Raw genomic sequence first — 13,101 nt, 5'->3', positions numbered from 1 at the left:
ATTAGAAACCAACTCTTTCATTTAAAGAAGTTGCAACTGAAACAAGCTTTGAAATTCTTTATTCATTTCATTCTTTGACTTTTCTGTGTGAACTGCCTTCATTTTTGGCTGTGTGTGGTTAATAATAGCTGGACAGACAGCAGCTGCCCAGTCCTTTTCAGGGATTAATGAGTAGTTCACAATCTAATTTTTAGCAAACCTTTTTGCTTTGTTTGTAAGCCAGCCCCTGAAAAAGGCTGTGCTGAATGAAGTCACCATCCCCTCTCATATTCCTGCTTTCCATCTGGAAAAGGAGTAGCAGCAAGTTATTGCTTCTTCTGTCCCTGTGTGTGACTGTGTGTGTGCTGCCTGTTGGTCAGAGGCTGCAGCAAGGAAATTCGAGATGTCTCTGGGAGCATCTCAGCGTGTTTATCCCCAGGCTGTGCCCTGAGTGTGGGCTGGTGGGTTTGGGCTGGGTCTGTGCTGGGTCTGTGCTGGGTCTGTGCTGGGTTTGGGCTGGGTTTGGGCTGGGTTTGTGCTGAGTTTGGGCTGGGTTTGGGCTGGGTTTGAGTTGGGTTTGTGCTGAGTTTGGGCTGGGTTTGGGCTGGGTCTGTGCTGGGTCTGTGCTGGGTCTGTGCTGGGTCTGTGCTGGGTTTGGGCTGGGTTTGGGCTGGGTTTGGGCTGGGTTTGAGTTGGGTTTGTGCTGGGTTTGTGCTGGGTTTGTGCTGAGTTTGGGCTGGGTTTGGGCTGGGTCTGTGCTGGGTCTGTGCTGGGTCTGTGCTGGGTCTGTGCTGGGTCTGTGCTGGGTTTGTGCTGAGTTTGGGCTGGGTTTGGGCTGGGTCTGTGCTGGGTTTGTGCTGAGTTTGGGCTGGGTTTGGGCTGGGTTTGAGTTGGGTTTGTGCTGAGTTTGGGCTGGGTTTGTGCTGGGTTTGGGCTGGGTCTGTGCTGGGTCTGTGCTGGGTTTGTGCTGGGTCTGTGCTGGGTTTGTGCTGGGTCTGTGCTGGGTCTGTGCTGGGTCTGTGCTGGGTTTGGGCTGGGTTTGTGCTGGGTTTGGGCTGGGTCTGTGCTGGGTTTGGGCTGGGTTTCTGCTGGGTTTGGGCTGGGTCTGTGCTGGGTTTGGGCTGGGTTTGAGTTGGGTTTGTGCTGGGTTTGGGCTGGGTTTGAGTTGGGTCTGTGCTGAGTCTGTGCTGGGTTTGGGCTGGGTTTGTGCTGAGTCTGTGCTGGGTTTGAGCTGGGTTTGAGCTGGGTTTGTGCTGGGTCTGTGCTGGCTTTGGGTGGGTTTGTTCCCTCTCCCCACGCAGCCAGGGTGCCCCTGGGCAGCCCTGGGCTCTGCAGTGCTGTTGCTGAGCTCTGGAGCAGTGCCTCAGCCTTGCCCATGAGGAGCAGGGTGTGCTGACCTGCCAGGCTCCTGCAGCCCTGCTGGGGATGCTCCCCAGGGTCCCCAGTGCCCTGTGTGTGCTGTCACTTGTCCCACATCAGTTCCAGGCTGGTCCAGCTGCTCCCTGGCTCTTGTGTCCACTGTGCTCCTGCAGCCTGGGAACCCTTCTGTGCAGCCTGTGCCTTTCTCCAGGCAGGAGCACAGGTCTCAGTCCCTGTGATTGTTAAAACCCTCCTCATGCAGTGGCAGGGGCAGTTCTGTTGTTGGCAGAGCTGGGGTTTATCTCAGCTGGATCATCTGCATCAAAGAATTAAACAGGGAGCCCATGGCAAGGTCCCTTGAGCAGATAAATATTGAGCTCCTATTCTGAGCTCCTACTGACATTTGTCATGCATTTAATTCCTAATTGCCAATGATTTTAGGGCTGATTGGGGTCTAACTTGATGTCTTGAAAGATATTTCAGAAACAGCCAAGTTCTCTGGAAATCAGAATCTTCTAAAATGGCTTAAGCTGGGCACCTGTATCATTTCAAACATATTTTCAGATATGCTGAAAATATGTTTGTCTGGCTGTCATATGTTTTTTAGGCTGTCCTCAGAAAGTTGGGATTGTTTCTAATGGTGTGCTCCTTTGTGCTTACCTAGAGAGTGCTGTGGACAGATTGTATCAAACTGGGGGGGAAAAAAAAAAGCGTAGGGAAATGTACATTTTTACAGCCATTAGGTAGTTTCAAAAAGCGTAAGAAAAGGTGAAATAAAAAAAATAAACCAAGTGGTTTATAATACATGGTACATGGCATAGTTTCTTATCCAGTGATGGTTATTTACTTTGGAAAATATATCCTTGATGTGCAAAGAAAGTAATATATTGAGTTACATATTTTTAGACTGTACCCTGTGCTTGAGTAGTTTTTAAAGGTACCAAGTGAGGAAGAAAGAGATGATGAGTAAAATGTTGAGCCAAAATGAGTCCAGAGTACCAGGGTAACTTACCATGCCTCGAGACATGCTTTTTGCCACAGGAATAGTAATCAAAACATTCTGCTCTACAAAATGCTTGGTTTCAAGGAGGAGAAGAGCAAGAAATCAGTTTAGGGAGAACATTAAATTTGTGCTTGGCATATGAAGGTTTCAAGGCTAGTGATATGGAGAATTTATGTCATTAATATTCTTGCTTTCACGCTACACTCTCTGTCCTGTGACCAAATAATTGGAGTACATTTTACACACCATTATGCAGCAACACAAGAGCAGGGGATACAGTTTTTCTGAAAGCTTGTCTATCCGCTCTTTGCATTTTTTATTCCTTTTATGAACTACTCTGGGACATAAAAAAAAAATACACCCTATTCCCTTTATAGTTGTATAAATACTGAAGGTTAAATTGTACAAATGGTCTATGTCTAAACACTTGATATCAAATCTACCCAGCTGAGTGAGGAGGATGCTCTGGAGAAGCAGATAAATATCTGGGAGTGTTGATACAAATCCAGCCTGTCCTTGTGTGCTGTGCATGGACAGGACCTGTCCAACCCCTGGGCACGTTGGCTTTGGCAGGACACCAAGGTGAAAGCAGCAAGGCAGAAGTGCTCTGTGAAAATTCAAATATAACCTGAACTGATGCCATCCTTCAATGAGTAGAAAAATTCTATTTTCTGTGGCAAGAAACTCGTTTCACCAAATGACAGCAAATTGAGGTCCGTGGAAGCTTGGCTTTCTCATCAATGCACTTTGTTCACAGTTTGCAAAGTTGTTTTTAGGAAACATCTTTCATTACATTGTGTGAGAGAGAACTCACGAGGAGTGTAGAGTAATAGCAAAATAAAATGCAGCAGATGTCCATTCTGTTCAAGAAAGAAAGAAATTTACTGTTGTCTGAGTTATAAAGTGTTTCCTGAAACTTTCTCTCTGTGGGAAATAACATGGGGAATATATTGTTTAATAGTTCTTGGTATTGAGTTGGCATTGGTTTTAAATGACAGGTTCTCTTCAGGGTACAAATGTGTAATAATTTGATTATTTAATGGTTTTATTAGTCATTGATATGTTTTTCTATGTAAAATCCTTTTGACATGCTCTCCTAGGAGTTATTTACATTCTGGAAGATAAAAGCTGCTGCAAGGGTAGGCTTTTTGTATGCATTTTTTTAAAAGCAATTGCACATGCAAACATTAAAATAATTGCCTCATTTAGAGTGGGATGGAACTAACAATTTTCATATATAAGCCTTACCAATTTCAGTGCTGTTAATGAATTTTGGTAAAACATAATTGATTTCATTTGTTCCACAGAGTAATTTGTATGCTCTTGTTAAAACAAGCAATTTTTGTAAGAAGAATCTGACCTTAGAATGATTTATATCACTCTACCAAGCCATGAGGTGCAGTCCAGCAGCAGATGACAACTGCCTAATGCCATCATTTGTATCCACTTTATAGAAAGTTCCTTTTTAGTTTGATTTTAATCAGGAGCAAAACAGAGCCTAGAAATAAACAGCAGTTGGAAACATGAAGCAGGGAAGCTCCCAGAAGGATTCCCTTTGATCTCATTCAGATCTGGGTTAAGGGTGTGGATGTGCAGTCAGAGTTCTTGGAAATCCTGCGATGCTTAAAAATGCAAATCCTGCTGCAAGTCATTAATCAATCAATCAATTTATTTCCTCCTCAGGTAAAATATGTGGTGTCCATGTTCAGCAGTTCAGGATTTGGCCTGACATTTGCCCTTTGAAGGAGAACCAAACTGCCTTGATTGTTTTGCTGTGGGAGCTGGGAAATTCATTACCTGTTACATTTCAGTGCTGTTGGTTCCATTTGTATAAATGAGCCCAGGAACTGAGACTAGAGCAGCACAAAAAAGCACAAAGGCATTTCAGATACATCAAACAGCAAGGAGTTTTCAAATCCTGGCTCATGAGGGGCCCTTGAAGCTCTTGAATTCAGGCTCTGTCTTCTCTCCACAAGTTACAGCAGAGCAGTTGCTGAAACGTGGCACTGCTGTTTAAAAAGAGGGGGAGAAAAGGAAAAAAAACATCCAATTTTGCATACAGGTATGGGGATAAAGGTAGATGCTGAAGTATTTTAGTGCTCTAGGTGAAGTTGCAGGATGAATTATGTTCTGCTTCCCTCCTTTTAACAATGCAGATCCAAACACATCATTCTGTTTCATAAGTGAGTTTAGCATGGCACATAATCCAACCAAAAACCACAACGCATCTATGATTTATTTAGCTGAGATCAAAGACATACAGCTGCAAAGAACCTAATGAAAATTTGATGATGCAGCAGGCAGGCTACATCTATTATTTAATTTGGAGGTTGTGATCTTATACAAAATTAGCTTCCAGATTTCTCTTGCACTCTTGGGCTGCAAATACTCTTGCACTCCATCATTTTGATATGGAGTTGAATCACCAAGATTTCACAGAATATCCTTAGATGTCTTATGCTGAATTTGCTGTGTGGAAAGAGATAATAAATTTCAGCTTTGGATCAGCACAGATACATTTCTGACTTCCTGCTGCTCAGAACTAGGACAGTTCAGCTTTTTTTTTACTTAAAGGACCAAAACTGATATAATTTAAAAACATTATTGATTATTGAGGTGTGTCCAGGGTGGACACAGACCCAGCTCTTGGCCTACTGAAAATACCAATGAAGAAGCAAGCTCTAGAAAATTTTGAAAAAAGCTATTAAGTTTTGAATTATTACAATTCTTCATTTTATGAAACAAAACAGCGCAGAAATAACGCTAAATTAAAGTACTTTTTTTGTTTCTTGTTTAAAATAAGAGAATTCATGTCCTTTCTGTTATCTTGTTGATAGAGGGTTGGGTAAGCAATTACTAAAACAATTTTAATGGATTTTTTTACAAATCAACCAGCTTATCTTTATTAAAATGAGAATGCTTTATGTTTTTGAGTGGAATTTTACCTCAGTACAAGTTCTGGACATTGAACATGCTTTTGTCAATAGCTCTGATTTCCACATGTGAGTACAGTGCAGTCATAAAATCAACATTTGCCTCTAGTTTTACAGGAGCAATCCCAGCCAATTGATCTAATTTGGGGTGTGATGCTGAAGTTAAAGAGGAGTAAGGTAAGGCCAAAAAACCTGACTGAAGCACAGGGAGCTCTGGAAAACAACTTTCCATCCTCCCAGAGCTTCACACTCCAAGTCAATCATGTGCTAATTTTCTCCCCACTCCCTGTGTTTGTTACCCACCTTCAAAATTATTACAGTTTTCATGTCAACAGTGCAAATCTGCACCTTTCAGGGAGTGAGAATAGGAAAATCTTGCCTGTCCTATTTCAAACTGAGGTTTTGCCTTGTTCTTCTGCAGCCAGGAAAGTGATAGAAGACTGCAGAGGAAGGGGAGCAGGCTCTGAGCTTTGGAGAGGAGAAAAAATGTAGGCTGAGAAATATTGATCCCATTTCCTTTAATGCCTTTAGTCTTTTGTCTGGAAATCTGGTGTAAAATACAAATTCACACTTGCAGAATCCACAGGATTTGCTTGAGATTTGATACCTTTGCTGAGTGCATCAAGGGAGTCTGAAGGAAAAGTCTGTCCTTGGCTGTGTTCTGAGGTATTCCTCTGTAGATCACATTTCTTTTATGCCCACTGAATATGTTGGCACTTCTTTTTGAAATACCCAGGGGTCTCATTCTGGCTTTCTTCAACTGAATAAAACATCAAAATCAAACCCAGAAGCTAAGTGATAGATTTTTTTTTTCTTTTTTAATAAATAAGGTAGAAAGCAAGCTCTCAAGGTTGCTATTTTATTTCACTACTGAGAATTTACCTAGAATGTATCATGAACAGATTAAAAGACTAATTAATTGCATCACTTACAACAAGTTTCAGATTTCAGATTCAGCAGCTTTGAATTTGGATATTCTTAGAAGGTCATCAGGTTCTTGGTGTTAAATGTGTCAAATTACAGCAGAAGGAAAAATATCCCTAGCATGGCACTACAAAAGCTGTGGGTTTGAGAGGAATTTTGCTAATTGGCAGATTGATTATTTCTAAGTGAGTCTACTGCTGGTGAAATATCATGCAAATTATTGAAATGAGAGATTTTAATAATGCAGAGTGGGTGTAAGATGAGACATACCTTTGATTATCGCTCTGTCTGTTTAGATTTTTTAATATAAACTTTAATCAAAGAAAAAAAACAAATTTCAGTTAATGAAAGGAAGAAGAACGTGATCCAAATCTCCGGGGAGACATAATGGTTAATTGGGTTTCAAGTACTGTAGCTTCATTCTCAGTAGTGTTCATTTTCTTTGCAGGATTACAGTTGTTTAGTTTCATTAGCCTTAATGTACAGGGTCAGATTTTAAATTACACTGCATTAGGCTGCTGCTCTCTTTGGCTTCATCCCTTCCCCTCTTGCTCGTGGCCTCTCTGGTGGCAGTGACCCTGCCTTGGCAGAGGTCATTTGTCACTGCCACCAGAGAGGTGCCACTGGAGCTGCCAGTCCTCCTCCTAATGATCCCTGCCTTCCTCCAAAGCGTCCCTGAGAAGGCAGAGCTCTGCCTGGGACTCTCAAAACCATGAGCTGAAGCTCCTCTTTGCTTGTTAAAATCAGTGTTTACCAATAAACTCTGCCTTGCCAAAAAAAAATGGACCTGGAAGGACTTCACTAGGCAGCACTCAGTGTGACTGCAGAAAAGAATTCAGCAGCCCATCAGGGTTTATTTTAAATTTCAGATTAACTATATATATATATATATAATGGGGGATGCTGGGATAAATTTATATTCTAAGGAAAATGTTTTCCATGTTGGGAAGGAGAGCTTCTTGAGCAGGGCAGGCTGTTGAGTTGTATTTGCTTAGGATGATTTCCTTCCTTTCTCAGTGACTGAAATTTCAGCTTGCAAATATTGATGCTGTTTGTGTCTAGAAAAGCAAATGTTAATGTATTTAGTTTAAAATCAGAGTTGCTAAATGTAGGTGGAACTGGATGATAAATATATGTGCTCGTTATGGCTTCCTGCATAATGAGATTTGCTGAAAGCATTGACTTTCCTCCTTTGGAACTCATTGGTATTTGATTTGATGAGTTCAGGTAGAAAACCACCAAGTTCAGGTAAAAAAAACACCAAATACTTCACCAAATTTTGATATGGGTTTCGAATCTGGTGAATTCATTTGGTTTGAATTGTGAATGCATATTCCTGGTGGAAATAAGCTCTTTTTGCAGTGGAGAAATGAGCAGTGGGTGAGCTTGGCCATTACTTTTGTATCTCTGCATTAATAACAAAACAACGTGACAAGACACATACCAGATTTTTCAATCAGTTCTACCCTTAAATTTCCACATCCTTCAAAGAAGCAAAACATTCCAGCAATAAAACTGAGAGTAAACAGGGGCAGTGATGGGGAGAAGCAGCAGAAGTGCTGGGGAGGTGCCAGCCTCTAGAGACAACATTCAGTTTACCCTAACTTTTAAAAATGTGTCAGCATTGTTTCCCTTTCAAAGAAACATGCAACGCTTCAGTGAACCTGACATCTCTTGGAGCTGACCCTATTAATTATTTTTGACTTACTGTGTGCTATACATCCACAGGGATTTGCAGAGAACCGAGTGCACCATTGTCAAGGGCTTTCATTCCTTCTTTCTATTTCCTGGTGCATGTTAGAGAGTTTACAGGTAAGGCTAATAGCAGGTGGTGTGTGATGGGTTTGGAAATATAAATGCATCAGTCCTGAGGGGGGAAAATGCACTGTAAATCTTTTATCTGCACAGCTCAAAATTTCAGGCATCTTGTAGGCTGCTAGGCACAATACCTAATTTTCCTGCAGATTTTAAAAGGGGTGACTTCTAGGGACAAGGTCCAAGCCTGGAATACACTCTCCAGCAGGGAGGACCAAATTTTGATCTCAACTACACAAAAATTACATTTGAATTCCTGCACTAAATGTACTCCTCATTGCTCTGCATCAATGTGGAATGACTGAGAGCAGCCTCCCTCCCTGGGCATTTGCTTTTTGGGGAGCACTGACAATTGAGAAGGTGGGGAAGGAGATGCCTTGTGAGGCCCAGGGTGAAGGGAGAGCTGGGAATATTTGGTGCAAGTAATGAGGTGAGGAGAACTTAAACACAGATGCTGAGGAAATGTATTTTTTTCCTGATTTTTTCCCAGTCACTCATGGGAGAAAAAATGGGAGCTATAGGGAGAGAGACAAGAGGAAGAAGGTAAAAATAATAAAAATATGCTTTTGTGCAATGAAAATTCATTTCCTCTTTGCCTGGACATGCAGGTTTTAAGTACAGAATATAGAGCAAAAAATTATGAAAGGATGGACAACAAAATAAAGGAGTTTGTTGTTTGTGGTGGTTGCTTTCTTTGTTTGGGGTTTTTTGTTTGGTTGGATTTGTTGTTGTTTGTTTGGAGGTTTGTTTTTGATAGTTTTTGTTGTTGTTTGATTGTTTGTTTGTTTTTTGTGTGTTTTTTGTTTGCTTGCTTTTTTGGTTTCGGGGTCTTCTTAGGATAAATCCCTAACTTTTCAATTTTGGTTTTTATCAGAAATCCAGCTGAGTTCTGTGGCTTCATGACAGAGACAGCTGTACCCAGGATGGTTCTGATTCCAAGCCAGAACCAAATCCTGCCTGCATGGGAAAACTTGGTATAGAAGATAACAAAAACAAAAATTTAAAATTCAGACATGAGTGATTTGCCTAATTATTGTCAGTGTTGGATTTCTCTTGCAATCCTGAATTTAAAAGAGAGTAAGGGAACACCGTTGCCCTGATTGATCAATATTTAGCACTGTAATATCTGCACTTTTTTAAAAAAAAAATTCTTTTAATTCAACTGACAAGCCATGATACACCAGTGTGAGTCTTGTCAGTTGTCAGGAATGTGGGAGTATAAATGGGAGTGTCAGCATAAATGTGCTGGAACAAGATTGACTCCTGGAGCAATACAGTCTTGAAACACAGGCTGCAATTTGGCACTCTGCTCTCTGTGGATAATCTCTAATAAGAGTTTACTCCTTCAATCTGATTTCAGTGTTGGATCACTCTTTCCAGTTGTTCTTTTTTCCCTGAAAAGTACAATTTCCACCTCTAACCATGACACAATCCAGCATTTATAAGCAACTGGTTGCCCTAAGCAGAGCTGCTACCTCTGCTCAGGGTTACCTGGAGGGTGATTTGGCTGTGCCAGATTTTGACCTCCTGAAAGCAGCAGAAATCAATGAAAATTGAGTGCAGCTAAAAGGAAAACATGGATTTTTACTGGGACTGTGATTAGGGATCTCAGCCAGATTATAAATTCCTTTGAAACTTTCATATGCTTGAGACTTTTTGTCAGGCATTTGTCATAATTGTTGATTCTTTTTAAACCAAGAAGGAAATACCAGAAAAATGTTGCCAATAATACTGTGTGAATCACTGTGTATTTTTTTTTTAAGTTCAGCATCTTCTTTCAAATAAAATCAGCTTGGCAGAAAAACAATTCTTTGTATTTTTTTTCTTTGCATTTTCCTGATGGAACATAACAGTCCACTCTTACTTTATATCAAATGTTTAGCTGTGATATGTGGTATTGTGCCTGGGATTTATTCAATAATTTATTTAAGTACATTTTAAAATTTAAATTAAAAGGTGGGTTGTTTTAAGTGCAGTTAAATGTAGTTTAAAATGTTTTTAATGATTCCTCAGCTGCAGGAGTTTAAAGAAAAATCAAATATTTTCTGTGAAATATGAGTTTTTCAGCTGAAGGCACAGACTGAATGAGCAGTGTCAGACCCTGATCCTTCAAAGGTTGTGTGTGTGATTTTTCACTTTAGACACAGCCCTGCTCTCTGCTAATGGAATTTTGGTAGGTTTGACATCCCTGTCTTCCAGGAGTGGCTCTAATTGCAACAAAACACATCAAACATTCAGCAGCATGAGTTGGTGGGTTACACAAGGAGCTGGTTCTGTTTTTACCCCAGAAAATTGAGGGGTGGGTGTTATCCTGAGCACCTCACCAGGAATAAAACTGGGGTCAGCAAGGACTTGTGGCCTTGTTCCCTGCACAAAGGGGCAAACCAGACTAACCCTAAAATTCAGCCTAATCCAGAATTTATCTGCCTCCCTCCCTGCTTGGGGATGAGCTGTGTCCTGTCAGCAGCACCCACTGGCCTCTGGTGATTTCCAGAGCAGACTTGTGGCTGCACACCCTTGCTTCCTTCCATGCCTCTGCCCTCAGAATTTCTGCAATAGTGAAATTAATTCTCCTCACAGCTGCTGAGTCCAGTTCCTTGAATGCAGGAAATTTTAAAATATACCAGCAGTGGATGTTTTTGAAAGGTAGAAAAAGCTGCCTTCTTTCACTCTGTAGCAAATTTCTCAGTTTAACTCAGATAAATAACACAAAACTAATAATCACCAGAAAATAATATGATGGCTCCATTTTTTGTTTTCATTGATTTTTGCCTGCTTAGTTTAATTTACCTGCTATTATTATTTGGTAAGGAAAGGCAAACAGAGCCACAGGAAACAGCAGCAGAGCAGAGTTGTCCTAAACTCATCAGAGTCTGGATCAGTTCTTTCCTCACTGACAGGGTAATTTTTCTTGCTGTCCACTGTTGCAAAAGAGTTTAATTTTATTGATTCTTTAGTCATCCATTTATATTATTTGTACTCTCTAAGTGAATATCTGTTGAGGGTTTACTTTTCACAAGGCAATACCACATCACCACTTTTCCCTCTGATGGATTTATTCCTCCTGATGCAGATAAAAGGAACTCAACCTGCATGGTAAAATATAATATGGAGGTTTTTTTCTCAATAGTTTTTCCACTGGCAAAATGCTGTGTGTGTTTTTGGTGTTGGAATGTCACCAAGCCAGATAAAGTTTTATGGAAATTATACAAACACCACTCCTGTCCACCCCCAAATTCCAGCCAGGTGAACTCTCCTGAAGTCAGGAAGGTATAGATAATATATATTATAGATAATATAATATATATATATATATATATAAGTATAAAAAATATAGATAAAATTGTTGTCCTTTTATAGGAAGTTGAAAGGACTTGGCTGACTGGTAATTCCTGTGCTCATTTGTCTGAGCCTGAACTTTCCTCTATTTTCCCTTGTTTCCTGACAAAATGGAAGCATTTTGGGGGCCAGTGTCAGTCCATTTGAGCAGCTCTTCCATAGCAGTTTTAGATCAGTTGCTACAAAAAATGTGTTGTTAACTATAAGCATGTCTACCTTGGGAATTTTTAGCTAAGTAACTCATTCTTTAATTTCCATAATTAAGCTAATAGAAGAACTTAATTTATTGGAATTCTAGATTTCAATATAAACACTTCTTATAAGTTGTGGACAGACAGCGATATGTTGAATCATCATAAGATATATATTGAATCATCCTGCTACTGAAATCCTAACACTAAGCTATAAATAATCTCATTTTTAGAGGAATAGGCAAATTATTTAATACTTTATCTTACAAAATGGGCTTAGAAACAACGCTTAATATAAGAGTCAAAAATATCTAAACTTAGAGGAAATGGAAGAAAATTGATTGGCAGAAAATATAGAAACATCTTGTCTTTGCCATCGTTGAGTAAATTCTCTGTTTTCCTGTTGAATTCAGTAGACTTCAAACTACCCTGTAATTATTTGCCATTTTCATTATGCTTTTAATCAAAAATATATTTAAGGTTGCTTTTTTGAGATATTTCCTGCCCACACTTTGTTTTGAACTGGACAAACAGAAAAGATAAGCAGATGGAACATCAAGAAAATGTTTTCGTTCAGAACATCTGTAAAAAATATTAAAAGCACCTAGGTACTCAGAGCTCATTTCTAGCCACCATTCCTCTTTTTCAGTTCTTATTGTCCCACAAAATTCTGCTTTGTTGTTTTAAAGGGGTTGAGGCATAAACTTTATTTCAAAAGTTGAGTGGAAATGGGGTTTTGTTGTTGTTGTTGCTTTGGTTGGGGGGTTTTTTAATTGTACATTTATAAAATTAATCCCTTATACGTGGTAATTTACCTGTCTCCATATTACAACCTGCAAACTCTGGTTAAAAACTTGGCTCCCTTTATTTTTCTCTATTTTATCACCTCAGAAAGCAGCTGGTGAGATCTTGCAGCCCTGTGAGGCCACTCTTGGTTTATGAAAACCAGCCATGAGATGTGTCATAGCTGGTCCATGTGTGGACCACTGTCCTCATAAAAACCACAGAACTCTGACAAATCCATCCGTGTATAAAGACATTTGGAGGAGAATTCCCTCAGCACTTTGGAAAACCTGAGCGTGGTTACAACTTCAGGGGCAACCTGAGACTTAAAGGCAGCCTAAAAATGCATTTTCATTACCCCAGAAAAGGAGAATAATTTCAATGAATATGTAAAATGCAAACACCATGACATCTGCAAGCAGGAGCTGTGCGAGTTCCTCAAATTAGTTTAGACTTCACATATTCCACCCCCACCTTCTGTTTAACAAATGTAGGCATAGATGACAGGAAAAAAATGAAGTCTACAGGAAAAAAAAAACCCAAACCATGGGAATGAACTAATTCTCCTGTCAGTCAAGTAGTTATAAAACAAGCCAAGCATATACTGAAGGTGAATGTTAATGACTAAGGAGGCAGACAGATGGTCCGACTTTTCTTTAGGTGGTTCATCATCCTTTATTATTCACAGAAAATTGTCTTTGATAAATGCATTCACTGCTAAAAAGACATTCAGGAAACATATGGGTCACCTTGTGATTATGGTCAAGCAGAGTAC

General features: G+C 40.0%; 1 long non-coding RNA gene across 1 annotated transcript; it reads left to right on the top strand.

The window, feature by feature from the left end:
- Positions 1-7,177: 7,177 nt before the first annotated feature.
- On the top strand, positions 7,178-9,719 carry LOC134557176 (uncharacterized). Its single transcript, XR_010082002.1, has 3 exons — positions 7,178-8,010; positions 8,504-8,556; positions 8,888-9,719. It is a non-coding gene; the product is annotated as an uncharacterized LOC134557176 (long non-coding RNA).
- The last annotated feature ends 3,382 nt before the right edge of the window (positions 9,720-13,101 follow it).

Source organism: Prinia subflava, chromosome 12, assembly GCF_021018805.1.
Source record: "Prinia subflava isolate CZ2003 ecotype Zambia chromosome 12, Cam_Psub_1.2, whole genome shotgun sequence".
NCBI classification, from domain to species: Eukaryota; Metazoa; Chordata; class Aves; order Passeriformes; family Cisticolidae; genus Prinia; species Prinia subflava.
The sequence above is the reverse complement of the archived record's forward strand: the minus strand, read 5'-3'. Positions and strand labels throughout refer to the sequence as shown.